Here is a 7,472-nt window from a genome sequence, read left to right on the forward strand (position 1 = left end):
GGAAGACCCGGCCCGCCGGGGGCCCTCTCCGACGCCACCCGAAAAGCCTCATCGATCAGGAAAGGGAAGGGGAACGGAGGAGAAGCGGAGGCCCCACGGCCACGGTTCCTGGGACAGCGACGGCCGCACGCGCCGGCCCCCGAACCCCGAACCTCGGGCAGGGCTGGGCAGCACAGGCGCGGGGCCCTGCGTGCGAGCGAGCGAGCGGGCAGCGTCGACAGCAGAAGCCCAACGCGGCTTGGCCACCGGCAGAGCCGGACTGCCGTAGAGGCTTCTCTGCAACGTGCCCGCGGATGGCTGCTGTTAACGGGCGTGGGGAGGGGGGGGGAGCCACGGCAGGCTCCACTCCCAAACCCCGGCCCTACAAGCGTTCGAGTGCCGGAGACCGCCGCCCGTCTCGGCCCGGCCCTGGAGAAACCCCTCTTGGAGCCCTCGCTCCAGTCGGCAACGGCCACCGGAGCCTGCGGGCAAGCAGCGGCTTCGCGCGGCTTCTGGCAGTCGGAAGCGCCGTGCGCGATAGGTAGGAGGCAGAACGGCCACGGCCAGGGTCGCCGGGCAACGCCCGAGTCTGCCGGCTGAGCCGCGGGTGACAAGCGTTCGAGTGCCGGCGACCGCCGCCGGTCTCGGCCCGGCCCTGGAGAAACCCCTCTTGGAGCCCTCGCTCCAGTCGGCAACGGCCACCGGAGCCTGCGGGCAAGCAGCGGCTTCGCGCGGCTTCTGGCAGTCGGAAGCGCCGTGCGCGATAGGTAGGAGGCAGAACGGCCACGGCCAGGGCCGCCGGGCAACGCCCGAGTCTGCCGGCTGAGCCGCGGCTGACAAGCGTTCGAGTGCCGGCGACCGCCGCCGGTCTCGGCCCGGCCCTGGAGAAACCCCTCTTGGAGCCCTCGCTCCAGTCGGCAACGGCCACCGGAGCCTGCGGGCAAGCAGCGGCTTCGCGCGGCTTCTGGCAGTCGGAAGCGCCGTGCGCGATAGGTAGGAGGCAGAACGGCCACGGCCAGGGCCGCCGGGCAACGCCCGAGTCTGCCGGCTGAGCCGCGGGTGACAAGCGTTCGAGTGCCGGCGACCGCCGCCGGTCTCGGCCCGGCCCTGGAGAAACCCCTCTTGGAGCCCTCGCTCCAGTCGGCAACGGCCACCGGAGCCTGCGGGCAAGCAGCGGCTTCGCGCGGCTTCTGGCAGTCGGAAGCGCCGTGCGCGATAGGTAGGAGGCAGAACGGCCACGGCCAGGGCCGCCGGGCAACGCCCGAGTCTGCCCGCTGAGCCGCGGCTGACAAGCGTTCGAGTGCCGGCGACCGCCGCCGGTCTCGGCCCGGCCCTGGAGAAACCCCTCTTGGAGCCCTCGCTCCAGTCGGCAACGGCCACCGGAGCCTGCGGGCAAGCAGCGGCTTCGCGCGGCTTCTGGCAGTCGGAAGCGCCGTGCGCGATAGGTAGGAGGCAGAACGGCCACGGCCAGGGCCGCCGGGCAACGCCCGAGTCTGCCCGCTGAGCCGCGGCTGAACAAGCGTTCGAGTGCCGGGCGACCGCCGCCGGTCTCGGCCCGGCCCTGGAGAAACCCCTCTTGGAGCCCTCGCTCCAGTCGGCAACGGCCACCGGAGCCTGCGGGCAAGCAGCGGCTTCGCGCGGCTTCTGGCAGTCGGAAGCGCCGTGCGCGATAGGTAGGAGGCAGAACGGCCACGGCCAGGGCCGCCGGGCAACGCCCGAGTCTGCCGGCTGAGCCGCGGGTTGACAAGCGTTCGAGTGCCGGCGACCCGCCGCCCGTCTCGGCCCGGCCCTGGAGAAACCCCCTCTTGGAGCCCTCGCTCCAGTCGGCAACGGCCACCGGAGCCTGCGGGCAAGCAGCCGGCTTCGCGCGGCTTCTGGTAGTCGGAAGCGCCGTGCGCGATAGGTAGGAGGCAGAACGGCCACGGCCACAGCCGCCGTGCAACGCCCGAGTCTGCCGGCTGAACCGCGAGTAGCTGCAGCGGTTCGATGGCGCTGGTCCGCGAGCGCCAGCCCTCTGCCCTAGTATACGGACAGCGAGGTCCCCGGCCCCGGCGGGCTCGAAGAGAACCGTCTTCCCCCAGCGGGGAGGCGCGCGAGCGCCGCCGACTCTTACCATGACGTAACTGGAGGCAGCGCAAAGCAGCGACCCCCTTCGGCAGCTCCGAAGAAGAACCGGGCAAGACGTCTACCTGCCAGAACCGCGGTGGAGCCAAAGTCCCGCCGGAGCGAGGTAGACGAGGCATCCCTTTCCGCCGGCAGCTCCGGCGGCCACATCGGGCACACCGGACCCGGCGGACGGTAAAAACGGGTAGACCTGGCCTCCCTGCCGGCAGAACGGGTAGACGAGGCCTCCCTGCCTGGAACCGGGTAGACCTGGCATCCCTGCCGGAAGCGGGGTAGACCTGGCATCCCTGCCGGTAAAACGGGTAGACCTGGCCTCCCTGCCGGCAGAACGGGTAGACGAGGCCTCCCTGCCTGGAACCGGGTAGACCTGGCAATCCCTGCCGGAAGCGGGTAGACCTGGCATCCCTGCCGGTATAAAACGGGTAGACCTGGCCTCCCTGCCGGCAGAACGGGGTAGACGAGGCCCTCCCTGCCTGGAACCGGGTAGACCTGGCATCCCTGCCGGAAGCGGGTAGACCTGGCATCCCTGCCGGCAAAACGGGTAGACCTGGTCTCCCTGCCGCCAAAACGGGTAGACCTGGCCTCCCTGCAGGTAAAACGGGTAGACCTGGCCTCCCTGCCGGCAGAACGGGGTAGACCTGGCCTCCCTGCCGCCAGAACGGGTAGACCTGGCATCCCTGCCGGCAAAACGGGTAGACCTGGTCTCCCTGCCGGTATAAACGGGTAGACCTGTTCTCCCTGCCGAGGGCAAAACGGGTAGACCTGGCCTCCCTGCCGGCAGAACGGGTAGACCTGGCCTCCCTGCCGCCAGAACGGGTAGACCTGGCATCCCTGCCGGCAAAACGGGTAGACCTGGTCTCCCTGCCGGTTAAAACGGGTAGACCTGGTCTCCCTGCAGGTAAAACGGGTAGACCTGTTATCCCTGCCGGCAAAACGGGTAGACCTGGCATCCCTGCCGGTTAAAACGGGTAGACCTGGTCCTCCCTGCCGGCAAAAAGGGTAGACCCTGTTCTCCCTGCCGCCAGAAACGGGTAGACCTGGCCTCCCCTGCCGGTAAAATGGGTAGACCTGGTCTCCGTGCAGGTAAAACGGGTAGACCTGGTATCCCTGCCGGCAGAACGGGTAGACCTGGTCTCCCTGCCGGCCAAAACGGGTAGACCTGGCATCCCTGCCGGCAAAACGGGTAGACCTGGTCTCCCTGCCGGTAAAACGGGTAGACATGGCCTCCCTGCAGGTAAAACGGGTAGACCTGTTCTCCCTGCCGGCAAAACGGGTAGACCTGGCATCCCTGCCGGCAAAACGGGTAGACCTGGTCTCCCTGCCGGTAAATGGGTAGACCTGGTCTCCCTGCCGCTAGAACGGGTAGACCTGGCCTCCCTGCCGGCAACATGGGTAGACCTGGCCTCCCTGCCGGTTAAAACGGGTAGACCTGGCATCCCTGCAGGTTAAAACGGGTAGACCTGGCATCCCTGCCGGCAAAACGGGTAGACCTGTTCTCCCTGCAGGGTAAAACGGGGTAGACCTGTTCTCCCTGCCGCCAGAACGGGTAGACCTGGCATCCCTGCCGGCAAAACGGGGTAGACCTGGCATCCCTGCCGGTAAATGGGTAGACCTGGCATCCCTGCCGGAAAAAACGGGTAGACCTGGCATCCCTGCCGGCAATACGGGTAGACCTGGTCTCCCTGCCGCTAGAACGGGTAGACCTGGCATCCCTGCCGGTAAAACAGGTAGACCTGGCCTCCCTGCCGCCAGAACGGGGTTAGACCTGGCATCCCTGCCGGTAAAACGGGTAGACCTGGCCTCCCTGCCGGCAGAACGGGTAGACCTGGTCTCCCTGCAGGTAAAACGGGTAGACCTGGCCTCCCTGCCGGCTAGAACGGGTAGACCTGGCCTCCCTGCCGGCAGAAGGGGGTAGACCTGTCCTCCCTGCGGACAGAGCGGGGTCGCCCGTGCTGGAGGCCCGTATGCAGGGGTGCCTGCACGGGGTGGGAAGGGGCGGCGGCGGGCTGCCTGTGCTCTCTCAGCCGGGGCGGGCGGTGGGGGGGCTTGCGGGGGGTGGCTTGGGGCGGCAGGCCGGTCCTGCCGGAGGCCCGTATGCAGGGGTGCCTGCACAGGGTGGGTGGGGCCGGCGGCGGGCTGCCTGTGCTCTCTCAGCCGGGGCGGCGGGTGGGGGGCTTTGCGGGGGGTGGCTGGGGTCGGCAGGCCGGCCCTGCCGGAGGCCCGTATGCAGGGGTGGCCTGCACGGGGTGGGGAAGGGGCGGCGGCGGGCTGCCTGTGCTCTCTCAGCCGGGGCGGCGGGGTGGGGGGCCTGTGGCGGGTGGCTGGGGGCGGCAGGCCGGCCCTGCCGGAGGCCCGTATGCAGGGGGTGCCTGCACGGGGTGGGAAGGGCCGGCGGCGGGCTGCCTGTGCTGTTTCAGTCGGGGCGGCGGTGGGGGGGCTTGCGGGGGTGGCTTGGGGTCGGCAGGCCCGCCCTGCCGGAGGCCCGTATGGCAGGGGTGCCTGCACGGGGTGGGTGGGCCTGCGGCGGGCTGCCTGTGCTCTCTGAGCCGGGGCGGCGGTGGGGGGGGGCTTGCGGGGGGTGGCTGGGGGGCGGCAGGCCGGCCCTGCCGGAGGCCCGTATGCAGGGGTGCCTGCACGGGGTGGGAAAGGGGCGGCGGCGGGGAGGTGCCTGTGCTCTCTGAGCCGGGGCGGCGGTGGGGGGGGCTTGCGGGGGGGTGGCTTGGGGGCGGCAGGCCGGCCCTGCCGGAGGCCCGTATGCAGGGGTGCCTGCACGGGGTGGGAAGGGCCGGCGGCGGGCTGCCTGTGCTCTCTCAGCCGGGGGCGGCGGTGGGGGGGGCCTGTGGCGGGTGGCTGGGGGGCGGCAGGCCGGCCCTGCCGGAGGCCCGTATGCAGGGGTGCCTGCACGGGGTGGGAAGGGCCGGCGGCGGGCTGCCTGTGCTCTCTCAGCCGGGGCGGCGGTGGGGGGGGTTGCGGGGGGTGGCTGGGGTCGGCAGGCCGGCCCTGCGGACGGGGGGCCCGTATGCAGGGGTGCCTGCACGGGGTGGGAAGGGCCGGCGGCGGGCTGCCTGTGCTCTCTCAGCCGGGGGCGGCGGTGGGTGGGGGTTGCGGGGGGTGGCTGGGGGTCGGCAGGCCGGCCCTGCCGGAGGCCCGTATGCAGGGGTGCCTGCACGGGGTGGGTGGGCCTGCGGCGGGGCTGCCTGTGCTCTCTGAGCCGGGGCGGCGGTGGGGGGGGCTTGCGGGGGGTGGCTGGGGGCGGCAGGCCGGCCCTGCCGGAGGCCCGTATGCAGGGTGCCTGCACGGGGTGGGAAGGGGCGGCGGGCGGGTTGCCTGTGCTCTCTCAGCCGGGGCGGCGGTGGGGGGGCTTGCGGGGGGTGGCTGGGGGCGGCAGGGGCCGGCCCTGCCGGAGGCCCGTATGCAGGGGTGCCTGCACGGGGTGGGAAGGGCCGGCGGCGGGCTGCCTGGTGCTGTCTCAGTCGGGGCGGCGGTGGGGGGGGTTGCGGGGGGTGGCTGGGGTCGGCAGGCCGGCCCTGCCGGAGGCCCGTATGCAGGGGTGCCTGCACGGGGTGGGTGGGCCTGCGGCGGGCTGCCTGTGCTCTCTGAGCCGGGGCGGCGGTGGGGGGGGCTTGCGGGGGGTGGCTGGGGTCGGCAGGCCGGCCCTGCCGGAGGCCCGTATGCAGGGGTGCCTGCACGGGGTGGGAAGGGCCGGCGGCGGGCTGCCTGTGCTGTCTCAGTCGGGGCGCGGCGGTGGGGGGGGTTGCGAGGGGGTGGCTGGGGTCGGCAGGCCGGCCCTGCCGGAGGCCCGTATGCAGGGGTTGCCTGCACGGGGTGGGTGGGCCTGCGGCGGGCTGCCTGTGCTCTCTGAGCCGGGGCGGCGGTGGGGGGGGGCTTGCGGGGGGTGGCTGGGGGCGGCAGGCCGGCCCTGCCGGAGGCCCGTATGCAGGGGTGCCTGCACGGGGTGGAAGGGCCGGCGGCGGGCTGCTGTGCTGTCTCAGTCGGGGCGGCGGTGGGGGGGGCTTGCGGGGGGGTGGCTGGGGTCGGCAGGCCGGCCCTGCCGGAGGCCCGTATGCAGGGGTGCCTGCACGGGTGGGTGGGCCTGCGGCGGGGCTGCCTGTGCTCTCTGAGCCGGGGCGGCGGTGGGGGGGGGCTTGCGGGGGGGTGGCTGGGGGGCGGCAGGCCGGCCCTGCCGGAGGCCCGTATGCAGGGGTGCCTGCACGGGGTGGGAAGGGGCGGCGGCGGGGTGCCTGTGCTCTCTCAGCCGGGGCGGCGGTGGGGGGGGCTTGCGGGGGGTGGCTGGGGGCGGCAGGCCGGTCCTGCCGGAGGCCCGTATGCAGGGGTGCCTGCACAGGGTGGGTGGGCCGGCGGCGGGCTGCCTCTGTGCTCTCTCAGCCGGGGCGGCGTGGTGGGGGGCTTGCGGGGGGTGGCTGGGGTCGGCAGGCCGGCCCTGCCGGAGGCCCGTATGCAGGGGTGCCTGCACGGGGTGGGGAAGGGGCGGCGGCGGGCTGCCTGTGCTCTCTCAGCCGGGGCGGCGGTGGGGGGGCCTGTGGCGGGTGGCTGGGGGCGGCAGGCCGGCCCTGCCGGAGGCCCGTATGTCAGGGGTGCCTGCACGGGGTGGGAAGGGCCGGCGGCGGGCTTCCTGTGCTGTTTCAGTCGGGGCGGCGGTGGGGGGGCTTGCGGGGGGTGGCTGGGGTCGGCAGGCCCGCCCTGCCGGAGGCCCGTATGCAGGGGTGCCTGCACGGGGTGGGTGGGCCTGCGGCGGGCTGCCTGTGCTCTCTGAGCCGGGGCGGCGGTGGGGGGGGGCTTGCGGGGGGTGGCTGGGGGCGGCAGGCCGGCCCTGCCGGAGGCCCGTATGCAGGGGTGCCTGCACGGGGTGGGAAGGGGCGGGCGGCGGGGTGCCTGTGCTCTCTGAGCCGGGGCGGCGGGTGGGGGGGCTTGCGTGAGGGGGTGGCTGGGGGCGGCAGGCCGGCCCCTGCCGGAGGCCCGTATGCAGGGGTGCCTGCACGGGGTGGGAAGGGCCGGCGGCGGGCTGCCTGTGCTCTCTCAGCCGGGGCGGCGGTGGGGGGGGCCTGTGGCGGTGTGGCTGGGGGCGGCAGGCCGGCCCCTGCCGGAGGCCCGTATGCAGGGGTGCCTGCACGGGGTGGGAAGGGCCGGCGGCGGGCTGCCTGTGCTCTCTCAGCCGGGGCGGCGGTGGGGGGGGTTGCGGGGGGTGGCTGGGGTCGGCAGGCCGGCCCTGCCGGAGGCCCGTATGCAGGGGTGCCTGCACGGGGTGGGTAAGGGCCGGCGGCGGGCTGCCTGTGCTCTCTCACCGGGGCGGCGTGGGGGGGGCTTGCGGGGGGGTGGCTGGGGTCGGCAGGCCGGCCCTGCCGGAGGCC

Source organism: Opisthocomus hoazin, unplaced genomic scaffold (assembly GCF_030867145.1).
Source record: "Opisthocomus hoazin isolate bOpiHoa1 unplaced genomic scaffold, bOpiHoa1.hap1 HAP1_SCAFFOLD_135, whole genome shotgun sequence".
NCBI classification, from domain to species: domain Eukaryota; kingdom Metazoa; phylum Chordata; class Aves; order Opisthocomiformes; family Opisthocomidae; genus Opisthocomus; species Opisthocomus hoazin.